The following is a 16,512-nucleotide window of genomic DNA, read 5'->3' on the forward strand; positions in this document are numbered from 1 at the left end:
CCTGTTTCTTGAAGTCTCTACTACATGAGGAGGAGCGAGACAGAGAGGGAAGAGGGGGAACAAAGGAGGGGGGAGCAGCTGCCAGCAGCGGGAGAACTGGACTCAAGCAGTGACTTACGACAGAGCACATCTCACAATCGGTTGAACATCATGAACTATCTATCTATAGCGCCTAGTGAGACCTAGTGCCCATTGCTTATATCATTAAAAAACGAAAGCAGGTTGGTTCAAAAAGACCACGTTTGTGAATACAGAGCCGTGCGCGCAGTATGCATTTTATTTTCCAATGCACGCAAAAACATTCTTCAAAGAGGGGGGGGGTTGCAAGGGGAGATTGCGAGGGGGGGTCACGCGAGGGGGTCGCACGGGAGAATACAATTAAAATTAAGACTAAAACTTACCGACCGCCTCTGCTCCTGGTCCGCGTTGGCGCCTCTGCCCTCTTCAAACATGAACACCACGTCAGCACTGGAGTGGCAACCCCTCAGCCAATCCTGGCGCTGCTGCAGCGCCAGGATAGGCTGAGGGCACAGCTTACTCTTCGCCTGCCGCCTGCCCATTAGGAGACCGAGGGGCACCTAATGGGCATGCGCAAGTCCGTGAAAACACAAGTGCGCATGGCTGGGCACGGACTAAAAATTTGCACACCGTCCCCACTCATGCGCACTTATGCTACAGTGCTGCCCGTCCCTGACTGGTCTGACAATGCATGTCAGTCAACGTGACGCCGGACCGCCCATGGTCCGACGTCATGGTGACTGACATGCATTGTCAGTTCTCCCTCGGCGTCTCTGAACTTAAGTAAACTAAGTTCAGAGACGCCGAGGGAGCTGCGGGCGGGGGTGGGGGGCAACGCCCCAACGCCCCCAATGGATGCACCGCCACTGCATGTGAATATTATAACACACAATTTATATAATAAAAACACCTATAATATAACACAATGCATCAGTTCAACATAATTAAAAACAATAAAATTCATCAGATCAGAACATAACATAACAACTTATGCCACTTTTACCACAGAGAACCCTAAAAAATAGGGAAAAGAACAAAAGGTAGACTTTGTCTTTTAGCTCAACAATTCCCTAGGAATAATTTTAGCCTGGATACATAGACTCTATTTTGTATCGATAGGTCCAACTTGTCTTCGGAATAATGTATAGAAATGTGTCAAGTTATAGTCCATTATGCACACGACCGTAAGAGACACAGGGAATGGAGACCAGGCAATGATGCGTTGCAGTCCACGCTTGCCTTCACTGCCACCGTGGCATGACAACTGAGCTCCCGCCACTGAATACGGACGATAAAACGATGTCCTAATTGAAGTCAATTAGACGTCACCTTGATGACAACAGATGCATACGGATGAATGAAAATAAAACAAACTGTTGTTTCTGTCAATGCAATCCTGTCAGCTTCCCTAAGGGGCTGCCACTTGGGTACGGTCTTTTGCAGAAACCATCTTCCATGGGCATAAAAGGGAAAGCCTAGAGACCTTGGAGAAACAATCATTTGCAAAGCAATAGGTATCACATTGTAGAAACATTGACCTATTGGCATTGTAAATGACAATGTGTTTTATTATTGCAGGTTCTTTAAAGACCTAAATAAATGGCATTATCATTTACAATGCCAATAGGTGAAAAACTTGCAATTGCAAGACCTATTGCATTGCAAATGCTTGTTGTTAATAGATCTCTGGATCAAACTCGATTTGCTGCTATAGGGGTTTACGCCCAGCAGCCTCTCAGAGGGTTCTGTTGGCAGTCGTGCTTCTAAGAGAGCATCACCCTTTTGGCTGATCTATGTATCAAAGGGTATGGGCACTGGCGATCCGCCCCAGCCCCATAAGCCCGGGTGAGGATGATGGAGCAGGGGAAATGCAAAAAAATGTTGAACCCCCTTCGAAGTTTGTGACCTCTTAACCTTAAAAATACTAACTGTTTGAATGCATGAATTAATCAATAAATGCACCGTTAATTAGACACTACACGTGGGAAACTAACTGGCATTTGCAAAAATCTAATTTATTTACAATTGTGAAATTAAATTAACATAGGTTTGTGATTCGTGTAGAAAATAGAAGTAAATTGCATGTATTTGTTTGTAGTAAAATATATTGTGGCAAGGAATGCAGATGGTAAGTAAAATGGCTTTAAATGTCGCTTATGCTAGGTAACACCTAACACGGGTCATTAGAATGGTGGGTGGTAAACAGAAAGGCTTATTTTCTATGTCTAATTTCTGCTATGTTGTTCTCATATTAGTTTCGTTCGGGCCTGCTAGGCCTCGCTGAGAAAATGGCCGCAGCCGAGAGACATGATTGCGTGCACAGAATAAAGATGGCCACCGCGCATGAGCAGAGTGGAAGTTCCAGTCACGAGTGTGTGGCCTATGCCCGTAGTGAGAGATGTCAAGGACAGAGTGACCTAAGACAAGAGTTGTGCCAAAAATCCCTGCGTGAATGCCTGGGAACGGATGAGAGACTCGGACTCTAGAAGATGAACCAATTCATAACCCTCGGAAAAAGTTGCAAATACATTAACAAAGTTCAAATTTATTCGGACTTGATGAATCACAAGACTTTTTGTATGGATGATTTGCAGAACCGGTTTAGGCAAAGAGGACAATGAGGTGACCATCACCACCCCTTCAAAGGACCATTTAGAATGAATGTGGCAACTAAAAAGGTTTCAATTTGGGTATAGCAAGTTAGTGAAAGGGTATAAAAGAGTTGTGCTTATAATGACATGGTCACACTCGCTTATTCTACATAGATCTATTCAACACGACACGCTGTCTGTTGAGACGATTTTCTTTCTGATGCTGAAAAGACTTTGACAATTTTGAACTTCGAATATTGATGGGAAAAAGGAATGAGACAGTCGCGGGATTCTATCCCGGGAGGGAATACGTCCGAGGGGGTTAAAGGGACAGTCAGTCAGTTTGGGAACCTATCCTGTGATCTGCGGTTCATGTTCTGGTGAACCATTCTCGTCATCGCCCTAAGGCCAAGGGTAATGAGTATTTTCCGTTTCTTTTTCAATCTTTACTTGAATGCTTATGACATTAATGTCTAGAATATTTGTCTAATAAAACTTTACTTATTCAATTTATTCAATGAATCTAGATAAAATGTCATGCTAACTCAAACCGAGCCAGTGGTTATTAGAATTATGATCAATAATTGTTAAAGGTTTTAATTGTGATTGAGCTGAACTTAATCGCCATCAACTGTGTAGTATCCTGGATCTAATGTGGTTCATGCTATGCTAGTGGAATTCTCCCTGAATGATGTAATATGGAATGTTGGGAGTGAGAGGCTTCGGTTGGAGAAGGGCTGAGGAGCATGCTGGCAGCTCCTGGAGGGGTTAGTCTTGGACTGAACATCTGAACATGTAACTACTTCAACAAATACTATTGAAATACTGCAACCAGCCTGGAGTTAGTTACTACAAACTGATTCCTACTAGTTGGTCCATCGACCCAAATAGTGGAGTACCTTGATGTTTAGAACCGACAATTCTAGAGTCAAATGTATATAATGTATATAGATATTATTTAGGTAAAAATATTAACAAGGTACCCCGTATGTCTTGCAGCTCGTCAACTTATCACTGATCCAGAAAACTGAATGAATGTGTGTTTCGTTGTTATGGGCCCCACCGATGAACACGTGGTGTACGGGTTTTCTGGGTTGGCGTCATTTGTAAAGGGTTTGTTACAGCCGCGCTGCATCAAGGAGCAGTGGTGGGAGTGACGTTGGGTGCTCTCATGAGCTGTGGAGAAGGGGCTGAGATGGCTGCACCGCGGGGTCGCTGGCAGCTGCCTCTGACTGCTCCCTGCACAGCGGACCCAGAAAGGTCTCTCCCTGCTCATCGCAGGGTGTGAGTCCCCCGTTGGGACTCGTTTTGGGAGCAATGGTTTTACTTCCCTGGTAACCCGGCGGAAGCTTGGATGGAGGGTCCCGGTTTTGTCTGATTGCCTATGTTCCTCCATATTGGGAGCTTAGCAGCTGCACCGTGTGGGAGTGGGCAGCTGCCTTCATCTTTCTTGTATGTGGGGTCGACCCAGCAAGGTCTCCCCACTGGACCCGGCAGTGCCCCCCCCCACCTCTGGATAAACTGTACCTGGGGATCTTCACCGGCCTGGCCTTGGGCCATAACCCCACACCACAGGACGGCTCCTCAATGGAGACCCCGATCTTGCTGAAGCTGTGTTACATCATCAATGTAGTAGGGGTGCAGGGGCGTCTGTTGCCTACTTTGGAGGCCAGTTTTACCATAAGACTTGCAACAGGAGCATAGATACGCCACGCTCTATGTTTTCCTGAGGAGTCACGTGTTTTCACTGGGTGACTCTTACTGACATGCTTAAGGTAAAATATATATACTACTACTGTTGATTTCTGGTGACATATGGTGATTCATGTGCTTATATGTCATAACCTGTTGCATTTCATGTCCTAAGTCTTCACTGAGATTGTAATGGAGGTATTTGGATTCTTGCACTGTCGGAATAACGTGCACCATCTCCGCATTTGCGGAGTTCTCACAGTACTTATGATTCATGTTGTTTTCGTCTATGTTTTATGTACAATATACAATCTATATTTTTATATAATCCTGTGTGGAGTCTCTTTTGTGGTATATTTATTGTGTTACTGGTGTGAGTGTGTTGCTCAAATACTTTACACATTGCCTCGGATGATAAGCCTGCCTCCTCTGCGCCACGCTACCGCAGAGTGAGCACAGGTTATCTTTAATGTGTGTAACTGACTGACCCTGACTAGAGTGGTGGGTTCTGCCTGGCTGAGGTGCGTTCCCCCGCCATACAGAAACCCCATTTCTAACAGCATACTAGTCCTATGTCACTGTGAGAAGTTGGCCTGATATATGCTGTCCACTAGTTCTAGTGGGCACCTTGTATCAGTCCAAACAACCCCTTATGGTGAATGGTTAAAGACAACCTTATATGAAAGCTATCCTAGTGGTAGCTATGGAGAGCAGCCTTCAGGCTAAGTCTTGAAGGAATGTAAAGCAGCTTATTTTACCAGTCTATAATCTCTTGAATGATCAAATGAAAAGACAACCACACCAAGTATATATTCAAAATATATGTATTTAAGATAAAACACACCCCTCTAGTCTCTTTATGAGACTGGAGTTCGAAGTACTTAGTTCACAAGTCAGCAATTATTAGTAATAGCACAAATACACGTTTGGGCCCTAGGGGCGTACCAAACCATATACCAAAAAAGTGGTAGAAGAACCACGACTGGAATAGACACAAGGCCTGGAGCCTGTAGAATCGCTGGGACCCCAAGGAACCACCCAAGGTAGTGACACAGGGGACCCACGGGGGCCTCGTGCAATGTGTGAACACAGCCGCGGGTTCCCGTTAGCTTCTATGGGCAATGTCGCGGTTGGAAATTTAAAAATTAGGGACACTTAGAAATGAGTCAGGACCGAACCCTTTTGAACTTAGGAAGTTCTAGAGCTAGCACCCACGGGAGCACCGGAGTACTCGTCTTACCTCACCGAGGTAAGCCGGGTGCATAGGTGTCTTTTGGTGTCAGGTCGGGTCGCGTCGTCGATTGGAATGGAAGCTGGCAAAGAACTGCTGCTGCCGTGAAGAGAAGTGTCCACAGAGATCCAAGCCTGGATCTAGGATGGAAGAAACCTGAAAGCAGAGGGGACAGAGTCTGGGTCACTTACGAGTGACCACGGGCACGATAGACCAATGCCCACAGATGTCGGGTGGTTCAGGTGAGTTGACGGGTGACTTGACTCTTCAGCCACGAGGTCCAGGAGGTGCCGATGACAACCAGGAGCTGGTTGCGAGCTGTCCCACAAAGTCTGTCGAGTGCTGCTGTATCAGCGACCAGATTGGACCCAACAAGCCTTGGCAAATCTGGAATCAGAGAAAGGACGTTGGTGCAGATCAGTAAGGTCTGGGGGACTAATCCAGCGAGGGTATACCATATACTAGGGGCTTATAAGCACTCCAGAATCCAATTAGAAATGTACCTAATGTACATGGAAACCATTTTACAGAGAAAGCAGATAGACTGGGGCCCCTAATAGCAGGGTCCCAGTCCAACTAAGTCATAAACCAGCAAAACACCAGGCAAAAAGTGTGGGCAACCATATAGTCAGATTCCACCTTCCTACAAACCTCCTAAAAAAAATGGTTAGGCGCCCCTCCCTCAAAACGCCCATTTAACCATCCCCATGAACAGTGAGACCAACACCCTAGACCAGCTAGTGGTGAATGAAGCCCTATCCGAAGATCAAAAGAAGGCCTTACGTACTACCTTAGTGCCTTTCTCTTCGATGTCTTACAACCTACCCAGAAGAACAACCTTAGTGGAACATGCCATTCCCACTCTTCCAGGGCAAACAGTAAAACTAAAACCTTATTGTATACCTGCTGCCCGTAGGGAAGCCATAAAACGGGAAATTGAGAGCATGTTGGCTATGGGGGTCATAAAGCCCTCCCAAAGTTGTTGGTCTTCTCCGATTGTTTTAGTCCCAAAACCTGACGGGTCAGTTTGGTTTTGTATAGACTTTTGGGCCGTCAACTCCATATCCAAGTTCGACTCATTCCCGCTACCCCGGGTCGACGAACTCATTGAAAAGCTCTGGGACGCACAATATATAACCACCCTGGATCTCACCAAAGGGTATTGGCAAGTGCCCCTAAAAAAACAAGACCAAGAGAAGACCGCTTTTTCCACTCCAACAGGTCTCTATGAATTCACTGTCTTGCCCTTTGGCCTACACGGAGCGCCCGCTATGTTCCAAAGGCTTATGAACAAGGTACTCCTACCCCACCAAACATATGCATCTGCATATCTCGATGATATCGTCATCCATAGCCCAACCTGGGAACACCATTTACAACATTGTCAACAGGTACTCGACGCCCTACGGTTAGCGGGTCTCGATGACAATGCAAACAATCCCGGGTGGGGTTCCAGAGGGTGAAATATTTAGGGTACCTCCTTGGGAATCGACTTATAGAGCCTCAGCAGGAAAAGGTCAAAGCTATCATAAACGCTCCATTTCCCTCTACAAAAAGAGAAGTCAGAGCTTTCCTGGGGCTATTGGGTTATTATAGGAGATTCATTTCCCAATATTCTGCCATAGCTACTCCATTGACGGACCTTCTTAAAACCCGCGTGAAAGAGAAAGACCTCCTGAACCCCCCCCTCTCCCCCTCCCCCCCAGCGGCCATACATGCTTTTCAGGAACTAAAAAAAGCTATCACTACTAGCCCTGTAGTGAGATCACCTGACTTTTCAAAGCCTTTCACCTTACAAACAGATGCCTTCGAACATGGTATAGGTGCTGTGTTATCCCAAATATCAGAGGACGGTTCCGAACATCCAGTACTGTTCATCAGCCATAAGCTGTTCCCCCATGAGCAACGATATTCAGTAATAGAAAAAGAATGTCTAGCAATAAAATGGGCCTTCGATAAACTCCGATATTATCTGGAGGGCTCCCATTTTCTTTTATACACAGACCATGCCCCTTACTCTGGATGAGCCGAAACAAAGTAATGATTCCAGAGTCTTGCGGTGGTTCCTCTCCTTACAGCCTTTTTCATTTGAGGTCCGGCATCGTAAAGGCGTTGATAATGGGAATGCAGACTTCTATTCACGTATATCGCTGTTCCCCGAACGGGAACATTCTGGGGAAGGTGTGTGTCACAAAATGCCTACTCAAACCCCTCTAGAAGAAGGCAACGCAGAACCATACCTCTCTCACCTTTGTCCTTTCCTCTGTTCCCAGTCTGCCCCGGATGCCGACAATCAGGAAGCGCACTGTCCCTTTAACAATACGAATCCTCCAGACCCGGCATCGGGCCACGTGCTCTGGTCACATGCCCCAATCAGTGAGTACGGCGCCGCTACGGATTACTTGAAAGAAGGCCCGTCCCACGTAACAAGTGCTGCAGAGCCCCAGTGGAAAGGCGGAGAGGACTTCGGCTGTGACGCCCGGACAGAAAGATTTGAAGAGGAGCCCCTGCTGCCACTGAGAGAAGAACCTGACGTTGAGGGCACCGACCAACCCAGGATAAAGAGGAGCCGGACCAGTTTCGGTATCACGCAAACTCCAGCCATGCTCCTGGAGGAGCGTGGCTCAACAAGGTACGATCTAGTATCCGTGCCGTGTGGGGTAGAGGGGACCAAGGGGGAAAGCCACCAAGGGACGTGCCGGGAGGGCTATAACGGAACCGGTGTATAAAGGAAGAAACTGCGTACCGCTGCCTGCTAGCGATCCACTGGTGACGGTTTTATCCCACACTCCCTTTCCTGCTTAAAGTAATAGACTGGGTTCTGGTCTCCGTACTTATGGATTTTTCTTTTTTTTTCTTTTGTCATCTTCCCAACTCCATTGAGTCTCCCAGGGAAAACAAAGGCCGAAGGAGGAAGAACAAGACTCTCGGGGACTACGACCGGATGTAAAGAAATGGACTAGGCTCCCCTATCTCTGAGACTATTTATGTTCTTACTTTGCCAAAATAAAGAACTGTATAACAAAATCCCAAGTGAAGTCCCGTACTCTTTGTGCCCACACACCCCTGTAAGTCCCTGGTAAATGGTGCCAATAGCACCCAGGGCACGGGAGTAGAAATGTATGATTTCTCTGGCACTTTTTGCCTGGTGTCAGTGTTTTTTGACTGTAGTCCAGTGCTCTCTCCTCTAAATTCCATGGTAAGTACTGTATACACCCCACAACTGAAATACTGGGGTATACCATAGTAAGTCCCTAGTATATGGTACTGAGGAACCCAGGGCATTGGTAGACCAGGAGTCTCTCATCGGCTGCAGCATGTATTATGCCTCCCGTGGGAGTCCATGCAAACTGTGTCTGCAAAGCTGTCATTGCAATCTGCACTAGATGGTGCTTGCAACTTCCACTTTGGATGTAAGGTTTCCCTTACATCCTGGTCACTGCACTTTAAACCTTTAAGTCACCGTTAAGGTAGGCCCATCAGTCCAAGGGATGGGGGTATGGTTCTAAGTGCGTGGGTACTGTTGTGTAGTTCCTATAGTACCCATGCAGGGCCTGTGCGCTTGGATAACATAAACTGTAGGATTGGTGGCAGACTAACTCTGAGCACCCCCACCACGTATGTTAGCCGGGTTTTGCATTAGCTAGCTCACAGTGCCACTAGTGTCTCCTCTTATCGTGGAGAGATTAGTTTCTGGCAGCCTCAGAACATGACAACCCTGATCCCTCAAGATTGTGGAAACAATGTACGACTTTTCGCCCCGTCACTCGTGCTCATTTAGTTTATCTCAGAGGTACACAGAATAAATAGTCTGGGCGTTTCAATAAGGATTTATTGAACTGTTGTTATTCTCGTGTAAAATATATGAGCTGCAAGAACCATTAGACAGTAGCAGAGATATATGATTAGCACTATTATGAATATAAAATGACAGTACAGTTCTACCATTTTGGAATAAGCATGAATAAATTCATGAATATAAAATGCATGATAAAAGTGCCCGTACTCTTGCAATGCCTATCTAGATGTACCTAGCATGTGAGTAGGTGTAAAGCCAAGAATCCCTCTAGGACTTAGTCAAACCCCATTACCTGAAGTGTGAGAATGTCGGAGCCCTTCTTGGTCTCAAGTTGGACACCCCGCAAGGGATGTTCAGACCACTGTCAGCTGGAGCGTCTGCATGCAGGAGCCTCAGCATCTCTGGTCAGTGTGTCGGCCTGGAAGTCTTGCTTCCCTCTGCCTTATCTTGGCAAGATGTGGTGTATTTATACCCGAAAGTATCTAGGGCTTCTTTGTCCCTTGAATGTTTTGTATGGGTGTAATGAATGTGCTTTTCACTAAAAGGACACACCCAAACCCTGCACTCCCACCTGGGAGGCAAATTTACCACTGCACCTTTAAATAATACACGTTTGCACAGCACTCCCACTCTGCTCTGGAGGCAAAAAGACAAATTCAGGTGCTTTTTAAAATAACACACACAAGTTTATTAATGCAATGTTTCAAAAGGTAGGCCAAATATATCAATAAATGCAGATTCTCAAATGCCAATTAACTACAATAAACAATTAGAATAAAATGCAGTTTGTACAGGTAGCAAAGAGTAGAAAATATATACAAAATGGTTAGGAACACCTCACCGATTGAATTTGCATCATCCTTGCTAACTCAAGCTTGGGAAGCCCATCAAAAGCCCAGGAAGGAGTTTCAATCAGGACTCAAGTTCCGTCACCTCCACAGCAATACGTCTATTCTGTGGTGAACGTCCACCTGGCCCACGAAGGTTCCCAGCTTAAATATCATTACTAAACGTGAGGCGAAGCTTCTAGAAAACCTTGCCCCCTTCTCATGAGAAAGAACCAAGCTGGCTGTACCAATCTGCGTCAAGGCCAAGACGGAGGCTGGCCAAGCTCCCGTACTTTGACTTCGAGGCAGAGTTGCACATTCCACAGATAATATCCAGTTCACTCCGGTCAGTGAAGAACAAAAAACAAGTGAAGAGCAGAAACCTGCCCTCCCCACTTTGCAGCTACATGCGAGCAGCAAGGCAAAGCCAGACATGAGGCCATGTCAAAGTCAATAGTAAGAACTCATCATTAACAAGCAAGGCAAAGTCAGAAAACAAGATGACATGAGGCCATGTCAAAGCCAATAGTAAGCACCTATAATTCTCATAACTCAAAACAACTTGCAAGCACTGCTGTACACGCAGAAGCAAGGAAAAGTCAGAAAACAAGATGACACGAGGCCATGTCAATGCCAATAGTCAAAGTCAGAAAACAAGATGACATGAAGCCATGTCAAAGCCAATAGTCAAAGTCAGAAGACAAGATGACATGAGGCCATGTCAAAGCCAATAGTAAGAGCTCATAATTCTCACCAATGTGCAACACAATGCACATGTGTTCATCACTGCCCACAACACTGCACTTCGAAACCAAAGTGTACATTCCATACCTCTCTCTCCCTCTCACGCTTTCAAATGCACATCCCACACCTTCTATTCTTGGCAAGACTATTCTCCTCTGTGACAGCTCCCACTGAAAGACAGCAAGATTACAAGAAAGAAGAGAAGCAGGCATACGCAGGACCGTCTCATATATCCAGGCTAGGGTAAAATAACACACTGAAGTCAGTTAAAAGGGTGGTAGTTGAAGGTCATCATAGGGTGCCAAACAACAAAAGTTGCTCTTTCACTACAATGGGTCATTGTCGGAGTGAGGAAGATGTAAGGGATGAACCTTGTACATAGATATTATGCAGGTGATGTAGTTTCTGCTTCGTTTCCAAGAACCCTCATGAATGCTCATACATAATGTATGAGCCCATCGGAGAGGTTATAGGAGGTCTTTGTTTAGGGAAAAACCCTCCTTCTGCACAAAGAACTGAAACTAGATAAGGTTCAATCGTCAGAGCTCGTTATTGTGTAGTGTAGGGAACTAATGTAGGTGAAAGATCATGCTTAGATAAGGGCATCTAGAATCATGCCTATATAAGGGCATCTAAGTCATGCCTATATTAGAGACTCTATATAAAACATAACAGTACCCCTGCATGAGCAGGGTTACCCCTACAAACCCCAGACCCCATTTTCTGGGCTTTGTAGGTGCGGGACAGCCATTATAAGGTATGTAGTGGACGTTGGCAAGTCAAGATGACCAACTGTATAATGGCTGCCAGCACCTGGTCATGTTAGGTATCAAACATGCTGGAATCATGCAACTACAACGATTCCAGTGTTAGTTGCTCGATACCATGTATTGGGGGGCTCCTTAGAGGACTCCCCATACCTACCTGTGTAGCCGTACAGGGTCTGACTGCCAGACCGAGCAGCTGCCGACCCTAGACAGTGTTCTGCCCGCCTGCTGATGAGCTTCACTTAGGCAGGGGAACCTGAACAAAGGATTTCCTGTGAAAGAGAGTTGTGACCACCTCTCCTTTAAAATTAGGTACGATAGGGGCGCTTCCGAGTGCCACCAGACTGCATTGAAAGGCACATTTGGTGCCCTCCTTGCATTAACCAGTTTTACCCAGTCCAGCAGCCCTTGGCCCCCATTCTGGCACAAAACCATACAAAGGACAGGGGAGTGTCCACCCCCTGTCCAGCTCCTCCATAGCGAGGTGCCCAGAGCTCTCTAGGTGGCCCCTTGATTCTGCCATGTTCAATCTTGGCCCCTGGGAGCATCTGACTGGCTAGGACAGCTGAGTAGTGTCCCTGACCCCCTTTGATAGGCGGGTCACCACAGAAGAGGTACTTCTCTTTTTAGGGTTACTTAAGTGCTCCCCTGAGGGTGGGTCCTTAGATTTGTCCTGACAACAGCTTCAAGATCCAACTGCCTGTCATCTGAAGGCTGTCCAAAGACTCTTCTGTTGGTGGACACTGGAACTCTGCTGTTCTTTGAGCCAGGACTAAAGACAAGACTGCTTTCTGCGGGAAGATTCCTGCTGCCTCTTCGTCCCTGTGATTCTCCAAGTTCTGCAACTCCATTGCCGTGCATCCTCCGAGTCACCATGGGCTCAGCCTGCATTCCAGCTAGAAGAAATATCCCTTGGAGTGAAGGAGTTGCTTCCTAGTATCCGCAGGCACCTCTACGCCGAGGCCCGGTTTGCTGATCCTGTTGTCCCACAGACATCGCCCAGCTCTGCAACACAGGCGGTGGTTTGTTAGTTCTCCAGAGGCCTGGCCAGTCTTCTCTGCAACTTGGGCAACTGTAATCACTCTCCAGCTGACGTGAACTGCCTCCCAGTGCACCACATCTGTTTACCATTACCAAAGCTTGTTGGCTGTCTTCACAAAAGATCTTCAAGCGCCAAGAAGCCCCAGCCTCCAGCACTGACCAGCTCCAAACTCATCATCCTACTTGCATCCTCTGCATTGTGGGCCTTCCTCTCCTGTGTGCTGTTGGGGCTTCCTTGTGACTCCCTGTACCTGCTGCCAGAGGGTGGTCGAGGGGGCTCCGTGGTTCCTGCTGGCTCTCCTGCATGCTGAGGGCCGGCCCTGTCTTAACCTTGCTGGGTTAGTCCCAAGGACCTTGCTGGTCTGCAACACAGCATCTTCTCCGGCAAACCGCTGTTTGTGTTTGCCAAGGCTTGTTGGTGGTCCTGCCGGCCACTGACCTTCCTGCACTCTTTGACCAGCACTGGACAGCTTAAGATGGACTTCTTCAGGGCTCTCTTCAGAAAGTGCTTCTTATTGGAGACATACTCATATTTATCTGGTCAATTTCCAAAAACGTGTAGTCAGTTAGGCAACAAAAGTCTTTAGAATGTTTTCTTGATATTCTAAAAAGGTCCCAACTGTTCTAAGTATGTCTGACACAGAGGAGATAGTGCAGGAACTCAGGCTGACCCCTTATTTGTAATTTAGTAGGCAGCAGTTAAGGAACTTCTGTAAAGGCACCAAAATTGCAACTGGCTCAATCAACCCCTACAAAAGCAAGACTCTAGGACGTCCTTGCAGAACTTGATGCAGCCCTGAAGGGGAGGTGGGCAGTGACAATCAGACTGTTGTCAGTAATCAATGGGGTAGCCCCTGTCATCCTAACCAGAGAGGATGAGGAACAAAACAGAAACCTCTATCCCAAACATGTGTCTAGAGTGCCTTCCCCTCTGGGGTTAGGTCAGGCCACTCAAGGCACATAGAAGAGCAAGGTGAAGAAGATGTAGATCTTGAATGGCTAGCGAAAGAGCAGCCCTTGAAGCCAAAGTTCTGGCTATAGAAAGAGAGAGGGCTGAAATGGGTCTAGAACCCAAGAGTGGTGGAAGCAACAAAATAAATAAGGAGAGTCCCTTGTACTTACCACAAAACTTCCCCCACAACCCCCATCTTGAACGCTCTAAATGCCAACACACCTGTGGAAAACAAGGAGACTGGGTTAAATCAGATCGGGGAAGGAAAACTACCTATAAGAAAATGGACCCGTTTCTTTAAACAGGGATGTGGAACAGTGGAAGAAGAGAACCAATCCTGGATGCCAGAAGAAATAGAAAAGGGGCCGTCATCATACCGAGAGAGCGCGTAAGGAGGACGGAGATGCTAGAGAAGTAGGGAAGCTGTTTGTGCACTGAAGAACTGGCCGACACCAAAGAGCCCTGCAAGGACGCCGCAGATCGGGAGGCCAGCGCCAAGGTCTGGAGTGAGGAGGGTGGTTACCCCCTGAGGATGCTGGTGTGCTTGCGGCATAGTGGATGGGTCCCAAGGGAACGGGTTGGGGGAACGCTACCTTGGGGAGGAGGGTATTACGGGAGGAATGGTTATGGGTTCTGATTGTTTTTTCTGAAGTCACCATGCAGTAAAAGTATCACTGACTCAAAGAACGGTACAAAGGGTGTCTTGTTTATTTAAAGATGTGGTCTACTTCCTGATATTAAGGAGGTGTCACAAAGGTGAGACACAGAGTAACAACTCCCAAAATAAGTAATCAGGTGACACATTTTTAGTCTCCCTTGAGGTTGCACAAAAAGGGAAACTCGCTTCAAAAATCCCACAACACTGGTTCATGAGACAAGATAACGAACAAGAGTATAACAGTGACCTGCTTCCAGGGGCGACATCCCTGTATGAGCAGAAGCGTGTTAAAGAACCCAGAAAAATACCCCTGCACCCTCTTTTTGGAATTCTAAGCACAATCGGGTACAGTGAGGGCATCACACATCTCCCTATCTATCTTATACTTACCGCTATTCTTCTCTTTTTCCGAGACTCTGGGCTGATACCACCTCAGCTCTACAGAAGAAGGAGAAAAGAGGACAGCCTGTATACCGCGCCTACAACCTGATGAGATTCATTTAGGAGAATTATCATCATCACGGTGTTCCTAAATATTTCTAAACCCAAATAAAATCATCATTGTAGGAGAGTAGGGTCTGCTTTCTATGTTCACCCCCTATTTTTGCTTTTGCTTTACTGGTTTTCGACTTAGATGTGGCTGTGGGCCTGATAATCAGACCCCCAGCCCTGCTGTTCTCTCTCTAAATTGATACTATGTACTTTAGGTGCATAACCCAATTGGTTAGGATCACCTTAATGGCCCCTGTACAGAGTACCCTAGGTACCCAGGGCATAGGTGTACCCTAGGCCTACCAGGGGCTGCAGCATGTATTATGCCACCCCTGGCCTGGCCTTCCATTATGACACAACTGGCTGATCACTCAGCTGGGGCAAGGTCGTGTAATCACCCCTTGCTTAGGTGTAGTATTCCTATACCTAACTTATATATAGACACATGTGTACCTATCAGCCACTCCTATGGCAGGCCTTAACAATCCTGGAGGCAGAGTGCTTGGTAACATGTGAGATGGTGCTCTAGCATGAGCTGAGCCTGTCTGCAGCTTTCGGAACCATGTCCTTATAGCTGTTCTATGATACAGCCTACAATATACTCTTAAAGTGCCTTATAATCTTAAACGGTTATGGTAACTATGGTTTGGCTTTATCAAAACATGTTGTGTAAGGTGTCTAACACTTTGGAATAATACCCCCATACCATTTCTGGCAATGAGGATATTATTCCTCCCTTCCAGAGGGAGAAGACATGTTGAAACCTACTTATCCGGTTAAAGTTAACCAGAGCCCCAGCATCACAAAATGGATGCTGCTGCCACAGACACAAGTCTGACCTCCTGCTGCTGGGAGTCCTTCCAGCGAGGGAGGCTTGGACAATAGGTTTCCTGCCTTGGGAGGTGCGCGCACCACCCTAGACAGGCCTTAGTGTATTGGGGCAGGGAGGGATGAAAGAAACGAGACACTGCCTGGGGCACACAAGGTGTCCCATGCATAGTCCAGTTCAAACCGGCGCTGGGGCACTCCAGCCCCAGCTCTGGCGCGAAACTGGACAAAGGAAAGGGGGTGTAACCACTCCCCTTCCTGGTCCCACCCATAGGAGGGACCTTGCAGGTAGCCCAGCCCACTAGCCCAGTATATCAGTAGGTAGCTGAGCCCTGCTAAATTAGATTAACCTGAATCTGCAACTTGTACAGAAACTCTGGACCTTCGACATTCGACCTCAGGAAGAAGACTGAAGAAATCTCCCTTGTGGCCAAGGAGTGACCACCCTGGGCAACCAGGCACCATCCAGCGACCGCTGCTTTGCTTTGCGACTGATCCTACGAGGGACGACTGCAGAGACTGACCAGCGGCGAGACTTCCAGACACCTCTGACCCAGATCCACATCTACAGCGAAGCTGAGACCCGTGGAGGCGACGAGGGACGTGGGACCGGCGACTTGGGAAAAGTGGCTAGTACCTGACTAGCACGACTTCTGAGGCACCCTCGAGGCTGTGCTTGGGGAATTGAGAAGCCCCCATCCCGAGCACCATCTGCAAAGAAGACCAGCTCCCCACACTTCACGTGTTCTGCGTGGGGCCCTTCTGCACCTGAGTTGCTCGACGTATTGTCCGGTTGCTGGCCCGTTGGCTAGTGACCTCTGCGACGACGAACCTTTGTTTTCATCTTGCTGGTCCGGCTCCTCCAGACCGGC

Source organism: Triturus cristatus, chromosome 3_1 (assembly GCF_964204655.1).
Source record: "Triturus cristatus chromosome 3_1, aTriCri1.1, whole genome shotgun sequence".
NCBI lineage: Eukaryota > Metazoa > Chordata > Amphibia > Caudata > Salamandridae > Triturus > Triturus cristatus.